The 10,531-nt window shown below is 40.3% G+C and overlaps 1 pseudogene; it reads right to left on the bottom strand.

Moving 5' to 3' along the window:
- Positions 1 to 4,011: 4,011 nt before the first annotated feature.
- LOC108434056 lies at positions 4,012 to 10,531 on the bottom strand (annotated as a pseudogene).

Consider the following 10,531-nt stretch of genomic DNA (forward strand, 5'->3'; position numbering starts at 1 on the left):
ACTAATGTAAAAGAAGCTGACCTCACTTTCTTTTATTGCCTGTTTTACTTTTCTTTTTTTTTCTTTCCTTTTTGTGACATTAAGCTAAAAATTGTAAGTTTTTTATGTTATTATTTTTCACTGTTGATACTTTAAGATTTTCTCTGTAATTCTGTTTTAATTATTTCATGCTTATTTGCAAGACCAACAATTTATTAATAAATAAAATAAGGATTACTTATAAGGATAAAAATAAATAAAGGATTACTTTAATACATTTTTACATAGAGCCAAGTTTTGTATGTTGGAAATTGCCATTCCTGGATTGATGGCGGACGTGCTTGTATGGATCTTCAGAGCTAAGTTGTCTTGAGCAGTATGCTCCTGGTAGGGTTTCCCAAGCGAACAGGTTTGAAGTGAAGACCTAGTCTAACTCAATCCAAAAATCCTCCAAAGCCGGAAATCATGTACCCTTCCAGGGAGTGGGTTCTTTGGACCTACCAGCCCTAGGAGTAGTGTTCCTTGGTGAATGTCTCAAGAGTCTTTCTGGCTGTCATGCAGATGGAGATGAGAGGGTCTCCTCAATGCAAATTAAAATTGCAGGGAGGAAAACTCTGACTGTTGTGGGTGGTCATACATGAAACAGCAGTTCAGAGTATTCAGCCTTCTTGGAGAGAGTGGGCAGGGTTCTGGAAAGGGCCCCATGTACAGATTCTTCAGTTTTGCTGGGAAACTTCAATGCTCTTTTTGGCAGTGACTGGGGAACCTGGAGAGGGATGATTGGGAAGAACAGTCTGCCCACTTCACTTGAATGGTGGATTGTTATTGGACTTGTGCTAGGCATGGATTGTCCATAACAGGTGCCAAGTTCAAACACAAGGATGTTAATAAGTATACATAGTATCATAGCTCTTTGGGTCGAAGGTCAGTCTTGTCATTTCATCTGACTTGGGGCCATATGTTTTAGACACTTGGGTGAAGAGAGGTGCTAGGCTGTCAACAGATTACCATCTGGTTGTGAGTTAGATCAGATGGCAGGGAAGACTGATGGGCAGACCTGGTAGGCTCAAGCAAATACTGAAGGTGTTCTGGAAACAATTGTCAGAGGTCAATGTTTGGAATGATTTTAACTCCCATCTCCAGGAGAGTTTTTCACATGTTCTGTAAGAAGTAGGCATAGCATTCAATCTCTGTAATCCCAGAGGGAGATTTGTTAAATCAAGCTCATTCAGTGTTAGTGTTGGCCAAGTTTGTGCCTTGTCTCCTGTTCATGATGTTCATGGACAGGGTTTCAAGGGGTAGGCCAGAAGGTGGAGTCTAGGCTGTTTGCAGATGATGTCCTTTTGGCTGGATTGCATGGATGCCTCCAGTGCTCACTGGAGCAGTTTGCAGATTGTGACGTGCTTGGTATGCGAATCAACACCTCCAAGTCTGAATCCATGGCTCTAGCCCGGAAAAGGATGGCATGCCCACTCCAGGTAAGGGAAAGGACCTGCCCTAATTGGAGGAATTTGGTTTTGTTTATGACTGATTGGAAGAGGGATCATGAGATCAGTTGTAGGTTGGGACAGGTGACAGCAGTAATGCGGTCATTGTACTGGACTATAGTGATGAAGAGGAACCTGAGCCATGAGGCAAAGCTCTCTATTTACTGGTTGATCTACATCCCAACCCTCACCTATGGTCATAAGCTGTGGGTAATGTATCTTTGAAAAGTGATGCGCCACATTCTACATAATAAGTTAAGGAGCCCGTTCATCCAGGAGGAGCTTGGAATAGAGCTGCTACTCTTCTGCATTGAGAGGAGCCAGTTGAGTTGGTTCGGGCATCTGATGAGGATGCCCCCTGGACGCTTCCGGGTGTTGGTTTACCCGGCAATGCCTACTGAGTCATCTTACGATCCGCTGGAGGGATTATATCTCTAAGTTGGCCTGGAAGTGGGTTGGGTCCCCCAGAATGAGCTGGAGGAAGTTATGGGGGACAGTTTTGTCTGGGACTCTCTGCTCTCCCAACTGCTACCACAACCCTATCTGGTCTGAGTGGTTAATGATAATGATGATGATGTTGGAAATTCTGTTCCATTATGGTTCTATTATGATTGTTTAGAATTACTCCAGACCTCCAGTAATTTGACCCATTCATTGTTTATGTTAGTTTTTTTTTCCTTTCTCATCAGAATATTTCCAAAACAGGACATCTTCAGTTAGGTTATCTGGGCTTCAAGTGAGAGATGAGGTTTGCTTTGTTCGCTGATCCAATCATTTGTTTTCTTTGCTGTCCAAGGCACTCTCAGAAGTCTTTGCCAATGCCAGAGTTCACTTGTTTATTGTCCGGCTTTCACATTTATAACAGTATATTATGAATAGTATATAGTTCTGATCTTTGTTTGTAGGGACAATTTATTGCATTTGAAGATCTTTCAAAGCTTCTTCATACTTAGTCTGCCATGTTTCAATTTGTGCTGGATCCTCAGTTGTTAATAATTGATCTGAGTAGGTAAAAGCTGTCCACAATTTCCATATCTTCTCCATCACTGTTAAAGTTAGCAGTTTTTTCTCTCTTCATAATCTTGTGTTATTCATGTTGAGCTGAAGTCTTATGTTTTTGAGTCTTCTGCAGCCTTCTTTAGAAGGGCCTCAAGGTATCTCAGATTTTCTGCTTTGGGTGTTGTATCATCTGTATATCCAAGCATATTGATGTTTCTTCATCCAATCATGAATACTTGATCATTGTCCTTGAGTCCTGTTTCGTTATGTATTTTGCATATAGGTTGAACAGACATGTTAAAGGATGCAGCTGTGTATTATTCTTTTTCCAATGTGGGTCTATTTGTCCATTTTCCATTCTGACCCTGGCTTGTTGATCAGTCTACTGATTTCTAGTCAGAATGATGAGATCTCCGATTTTCCTGTGAACATTCCATAAATTTATGTGGGGGGTGCAGTCAAAGGCATTGCTGTAATCAATGAAACACATGTTGACTTCCTTCTTAAATCCTTCTTCAGTTATCCAGCATACATTAACACAGCGTATATTCTTTAATTCTGCTTCCACACCTGACTGTTCTCTCACTGTAAGGCTTTATTCTGCCTTAAATAAGCATCATTTTACTGTCAATAAATATTAGGTTAATTGTGCAATAGTTTGCACAGTCTGTCTTGCCTTTTTTTCTTGGCATTAGGATTTAAACGGACCTTTTCAAAGTGCCAGCCATTGAGCTGTTTTTCAGATTTAATTTTGATGAAATCCATCTGGTGGTATCCACATGTAAATATGTTCTTTCGGTGCATGAAAAATATTGTAGTAATGACAATCACTGTACTTGCAAAAAGTGACTAGTCATTTTCCTGATTCATTCTTGTTTCCAAGGCTATGTTGCCTGACAGTATTTCCTTTCTTCTCGTTTATGATCTTAACATTCCAGTGTCCAACCACCACCATTATTGTCAATAGTGGAAGTATTGGCAGTACCACACCAGGTCCATGACAGACCAATCCAGTCTGCTATTATAAAAGGGCATGAGGCAGCCTTAACAAAAAAAAGCTTTGTGATATTCATTAAAAAAACGTACCGCCATAATTCTAGCTAAAGTATGCCATCATAGACAAATACAGGTCCAGCTCCTCCCAGCGGGCAGGATAGACCTGGAACAAAATGTCCCTATAGATGACGAAAGCAACAACAAACTCCCTAAAACAGGTTGCGCTGGAGCCAAGGATCGGATGTTTTAAGAAAAACAGAAACATCACCACAATCAACCATTTTCCGATCTATAGCTGGAGAGGGAAGGACATTAATCAGAAGCCAAGAAGCGGGGCTGACATACTGCTCAACGGCAACTAAATGAGACTCGAGGCTTCAAACATAGTGTGTGAGATCTTGAATGGCCTGAACCAGTTGGAGGTCTGGGGCAGTTGGAGCCTGAGGGACCGCAGACGGGGAGTGAGGAGAGGGGAGGGCAGTCCAAATTATTAGCAGAGAAACCGCTTGAAACTGGAATACTGTGATCACCCAGTAGCTCCAAAATCCTCTCAAATGGCCAAGGAGACGAAGGAGATATCCAGGTCTGAATGCGAGCATTCCTGGACGTAGATGTTGGTGGAGATGGGACTGCAAGCTCGTCTGAGTCAGAAACATGCAAAGTCAGAATTCCGGAGTGACACATGTTGTGATTTAGTTTAATATACATGAAGATAATGGGTGGACAAAGACATGACAGGGTGGACCAAGATTTGACAGGGTGAAGATGAAAATTCATATTTACAAGAACGGTAGGAGTTTCATTAGCACTGTGACCATAATAAATACCTATGCTTATATTTGACATTAGAGACTGGATTGGGTTATGTGAGTGGTAGAATGTGTCTGTGTTTTGGTCATACTCACAATGTAGGTGCCCTTGTGGAAATGTGAGGAGTGACAGGTGATAAAACTTTTTTACAATTGTGCAAAAACATGTATAATTTGAGTTAATAGGAACTACTATTTTATTAAAACAGCAAAAACGCTAAGAAAAAGGCATGTATGTGTTCAACCAGTCTTGTATGCATCCACCCAGTCATGGCAAGGTGTACAGTGCACAATTTATCTAAAACCAGCATTTGATGAACACAGGGTTAACATACTGCATATTGCAGACATGTTACAAATATTCAAGATGACCTTGTTTGTTTCAAATATAAATTATATTGCCAAAAGTATTCACTCACCTATCCAAATAATTGAATTCAGGTGTTCCAATCACTTCCATGGCGACAGTTATATAAAACCAAGCACCTAGGCCTGCAGACTGCTTCTACAAACATTAGTGAAAGAATGGGTCACTCTCAGGAGCTCAGTGAACTCCAGCGTGGTACCGTTATAGGATGCCACCTGTGCAATCGTGAAATTTCCTCACTGCTAAATATTCCACAGTCAACTGTCAGTATTATTATAACAAATTGGAAGCGATTGGGAATGACAGCAACTCAGCCATGAAGTGGTAGGCCACGTAAAATGACAGAGCGGGGTCAGCAGATGCTGAGGCGCATAGTGCACAGAAGTCACCAACTTTCTGCAGAGTCAATTGCTACAAACCTCCAGACTTCATGTGGCCTTCAGATCAGCTCAAGAACAGCACAGAGAGTTCCATGGAATGGGTTTTCATGGCCGAGCAGCTGCATCCAAGCCTTACATCACCAAGAGCAATGCAAAGCGTTGAATGCAGTGGTGTAAAGCGCCGTCACAGGACTCTAGAGCACTGTACTTCTCCGTCTGGCAATCCAATGGACAAGTCTGGGTTTGACAGTTGCCAGGAGAATGGTACTTTTCTGACTGCATTGTGCCAAGTGTAAAGTTTGGTGGCGGGGGGGATTATGGTGTGGTGTTGTTTTTCAGGAGTTGGGCTCGGCCCCTTAGTTCCAGTGAAAGGAAGTCTTAATGCTTTAGCAGATCAAGAGATTTTGGACAAATTCATGCTCCCAACTGTGTGGGAACAGTTTGGGGACGGCCCCTTCCTTACTGCGCACCAGTGCACAAAGCAAGGTACATAAAGACATGGATGAGCTTGTGTGGACGAACCTGACCTCAACCCGACAGAACATCTTTGGGATGTATTAGATTGGAGACTGTGAGCCAGGCCTTCTCATCCAACATCAGTGTCTAACCTCACAAATGTGTTTCTGGAAGAAAGGTCAAAAATTCCCATAAACACACTCCTAAACCTTGTGGAAAGCCTCCCGAGAAGAGTTGAAGCTGATATAGCTGCAACGGGTGGGCCGACGTCATATTAAACCATATGGATTAAGAATGGGATGTCACTCAAGTTCATATGTGTGTGAAGGCAGACGAGCGTATACTTTTGGCAATATAGTTTATAGCAAATATATATTGCTTGACCTCAGCTGATTATAAGACAAAAATATTAAATGAAATTAACTTATAAACTTACAAACATTGAAAATGAAGCTCATATGTTCAGCCCATTAAAGATTGAACAATATGGAGGTGGTAAAGTCATTGAGGTCAGTTTCTTAAAGGAGCTTTTATATCAAATGAGAGGGTGGACAGCAATTATTGGTTTAAATAGCTTGACATTTTAATAAAAATGGCAAAATTATTTACTAATGTCTTTAATGTCTATTTATTAATAATAATGTGTTTATATATATATATATATATATATGTATATATATCTTATGTCAGAATGCTATTCACAGATTTAACATGGATCTTCCGCATTTAACACCATCATCCTCCAGAAGGTTCTCAAACTGGACAGGCTGGGGCTGAACACTTCACTGGGCAGCTGGCTGTTAGACTTCCTGACTGGGAGACCACAGGCAGTACGGGCCGGCAACAACACATCCCACACCATCACACTGAACACTGGGGCCCCCCAAGGATGTATACTGAGCCCCGTCCTATTCACCGTGTGGTATGGTGCCTGCACCGTGTCCTGCCACAAGACACTCTAGCGCATCGTTAGAGCATCTGAGAAGATCATTGGCACCTCCCTCCCCTCCCTCCAAGAGATATACAGCTCCCGTCTCACCCAGAAGGCCCTCAGCATGGCAGGTGATCACATTCACCGACTACACAGCTTCTTCAGCCTGCTGCCTTCAGAGAGGAGACTGCAGAGTCTACGGGCCCAGACCAGCAGACCAGGGGACAGCTTCATCCACCAGGCTGCCAGGATGCTCAACTCTGTCCTTACTTTGCCCGCCCCCCCCACAACCTGCAATTACAATACACTGTATGTCCTGTACATATTGCAGTATTGACAATAAAGCTGACTTGACTTAAATATGTAGATTTTGAAAAATGTTTAGAGTTGTGCCCAAAAGCCTGAAACCACATTGAAAATCTGGGATTTCATTCATTTGAACATATAAATATGTAAAAGCATAATAAACATTTAAAACAAAGCACAAATACGATATGTAAAAATTTTAACAATTAAAAGTGAATGAAATATTCAAAATTCTGCACTGTCTAGCAATCTTTTGTGAATTTTTGACACGGATCATGCTACGAACTTTGCACAAAAAGATCTGGCTTTTATACGCTGTCATTAAAGCCAAAGTAAGTTTCTCTAAAAGGTTCACATCAAACCACTCTCATTTTGTATAAATTGATCTCAAAGATCAAATTATACTGATTTTTAAAGAGGTAAATTCCCTTTTAAGAAAATAAGTTTTAGAATGTTAACTAATTAATAATAAAATTGCAAAGGTCATGTGCTTTATATTAAGGTATACTAATGATGAACAGTCAGCTCACATAACTGGTACTTTATTCATAATTTGCTTTTTCACATTCTTTTCTGGTTTTATGATAATTGTGTAACACTTAGGAAAAAAGATGCAAAATAACAAACCAAAGCTTGAGGCCAAAATAGCAAATATCTCCACAGCTACAGTGAACTTTCCAGGAGAGCTGACATAAGCTGGGATGAAGGTGATCCAAACTGCACAGAATATGAGCATGCTGAATGTGATGAACTTGGCTTCATTAAACTTATCAGGCAGCTTCCGAGCCAGAAAAGCTAAAACAAAACACAGTAGAGCCAAGAGTCCAATATAACCCAGTACAGCCCAGAAACCTACTGCTGAACCTAACTGACATTCTAGAATGATCTTTTCCTTGTAGTGCTTTAGATTTTTGAAGGGGAAAGGAGGAGATGTTGTTAACCAAAGCACACAAATAAGGACCTGTATGAGAGTGAAAGCAAGAACACTGAGTCTCTGCTGTGGAGGCCCAAACCATTTCATAACATTACTGCCTGGAAGTGTAGCTCTGAAGGCCATTAACACCACTATTGTTTTCATTAAAACACAGGAGATGCAGAGGACGAACGTGATCCCAAACACTGTGTGACGCAGCACACAGGACCACTCAGAGGGCCGACCGATGAAAGTAAGTGAACAGAGAAAACACAGAGCCAGAGAGAAGAGCAGCAGGAAGCTCAGCTCTGAGTTGTTGGCTTTGACTATTGGGGTATTTTTATATCTAAAGAATATAATTACTATTATTATTGTCTTAACTGTACCAATAATTGAAACAGCTGTCAGCAAAATTCCCATCGTTTCCTCATACGACAAGAATTCGACTTCCTTCTTTACACATTCATTCCTGTGTTGATTTGACCAGTAGTCTTGATAGCATTGCTCACATTTAATAGAGTCTGTCAGAGAGAAAAAATAAAATAAAATAAGATAAATAACAAAAAAAGTTAGATGCAGAAGGAAAATTACTGAATGAATGTATTTTGTATAATGTTGCATGTGTCTTATCACTTAAAGTGTGGAGAAAAGCTTCTGGACTGGAAACAGTTGACACCAATATTCAATAATATTTTCTGATTAGCTGTAGTATAAACAATACAGTGTTTCAACTTGATGAATTTTTGTACCTGTAATGTTACTGATCTCTCCTTCAGCACATGGTATACAGTCAAAGCAGCAGATAGGCTTTCCTTTCTGCACAGCCTTCCTGGTGCCTGGTGGGCAGCTCTCACTGCACACAGACACCGGCACCTGTGATCAAAATAAATCTTTAATAATGTAAAAGAACATATAATTTAGACATATTTTACAAACTTAATTTGAAATATACATGCTTTATAAGACAGAAATAGAATTCTATCATTGTACCTGGCTTGTATTTCGTGCCCACACAATAGATGGCATTTGTACTGCTAATCGATTGTGAGCAGGGAAAGAAGAGTCATAATATCCAACAGTGACAAACTCATGTTGATCTTCAATAGTTTGCAAGTTTATTATTTCATATTTAGCCACAGGGTCACCATTTTTATCAAAATAAACCTCTTCGCCTTCTTTGGTTTTGAAGTGCACCCTTTTCAGATGTTCTAGAAACTGATAAAATAGAATGAAGTTTAAATGACAACATCTGAAGATTAACACACATTTAAAGGTTAAAACTCTAAAGATCTGTGCTTGACTTTTAACTTACAGTGAGAGGATCTGGCTGCTTCTTTGTAGGACATGTCTGCGTGCAGCCCTGAAGGTTATGCAGTGTATGGGCAATAGCATATACTGCCTTATACACATTACTGAAAATGGGCATCATGGACATGTCTGTGAATTCATTTTCTATTTCAGACAGTTTCTCCTGTCCTGTGCACATTATGTCTTCTGAGTTATTCTGCACTGTATATTTGCAATTAAACAAAGTCTCCCAGAATTCAGTAAAAATGGCTCTGCCTGCAGATTTCAATGGATTTATGTCCAGAATAAATTCTTTCAGACCTGTTACCTTTGTTTTGGGTATAGTTAGCCCGATGGCTCCTTGCAGTATTTTGTGCTTGTCCAGTCTGGCTACAGTTGAATCAGAGATCCAACCTTCAGTCCCCACCCACTGGTATCCAGTGATATTGTGCTCATGAAATACATCCAGCAAGATCTCCAAGTCCCAATAAGAGACAAATGCCACAATCACTCGAGAAGTAGAGCTTTTGATCTGCTGGATTATTCTCAGCACTTTTTCTTTTGAATACGTTGTAAAAAATGGAAGTGAATATTCTAAACAAATGCCCAGCTGTTCTGCAGCTGCGGTAAAAGCAGCCATCCCACTGTTACCATAATCATCATCTCTCCTTATTGCCCCCACCCAGGTCCAGCCAAACTGCTTGACCATCTCTGCCATTGCTCTGCTCTGGTAATAATCACTGGGAACAGTGCGCAGAAATGAGGGATATTTCCTTTTGTCACTGAGACACTCGCAGGTGGCATCGTGACTGATCTAAAAACAGATCCACACAGGTGTGTCAGAAATGTTTATTCATATGTTTATGCCAAATTTTAATTACATTTAACATTAAAGGTAAGTTCAGAAAATATTTTAATCATTTTAATCGTTTTAATATTGGTATTAATATTGAAATTAATATAGCTTAAATGCTTACTAAGGGAATGCTGAAAGGTCCTATGCTCTGTGCAATAGCCATTGATACTGATGAATATGTCTCGCCAATTATGGCTTGTACCTGTGCTGGCTTTGTGCAGGGCTCATCCAGTATTGAGTTCTCAATTCCATTAATAAGTGCCAGAGCCATTCTAACCCCCATAGCCCTGGAACTGCATGTGTCATAGATCTTGTAGCCCAGTGAGACTCCAGGGAGTAAAGATGAGCTGTTGTTGATCTCTTCTATTGCAAAAATCACAGACTGTGAATACTGCATTGCTCTGAAATCAAGACTGGATTAGGGAAAAAAGATATACACAGATGTTTAAGGATAACATGTTGAACTGTAATTGCTACTGTCTAATTTAAGTGCTGAAAATAGTACCTATTCATTCAATGTATGAAAATCTCACTTTGTCTTTGTACTTACCTCACACATTTCAGTGGTGATGGCTTCACCATATAGGACATATCTGTTATTTCCCAAGTCCTGTGGAAGGGGAAAATCCCTCCAACTATTATATCACCATCCTTTGAAAGTTGTGGATAAACAGGTTCTCCTTGCAGGCTACAAAAAGTCCCATTTGCTGTGAAAACATTGATGATAAACATTACTGCATGCAAGAGATTAAAGACAGACTCCAT

This window comes from Pygocentrus nattereri, chromosome 7, assembly GCF_015220715.1.
Source record: "Pygocentrus nattereri isolate fPygNat1 chromosome 7, fPygNat1.pri, whole genome shotgun sequence".
Classification (NCBI taxonomy): Eukaryota; Metazoa; Chordata; class Actinopteri; order Characiformes; family Serrasalmidae; genus Pygocentrus; species Pygocentrus nattereri.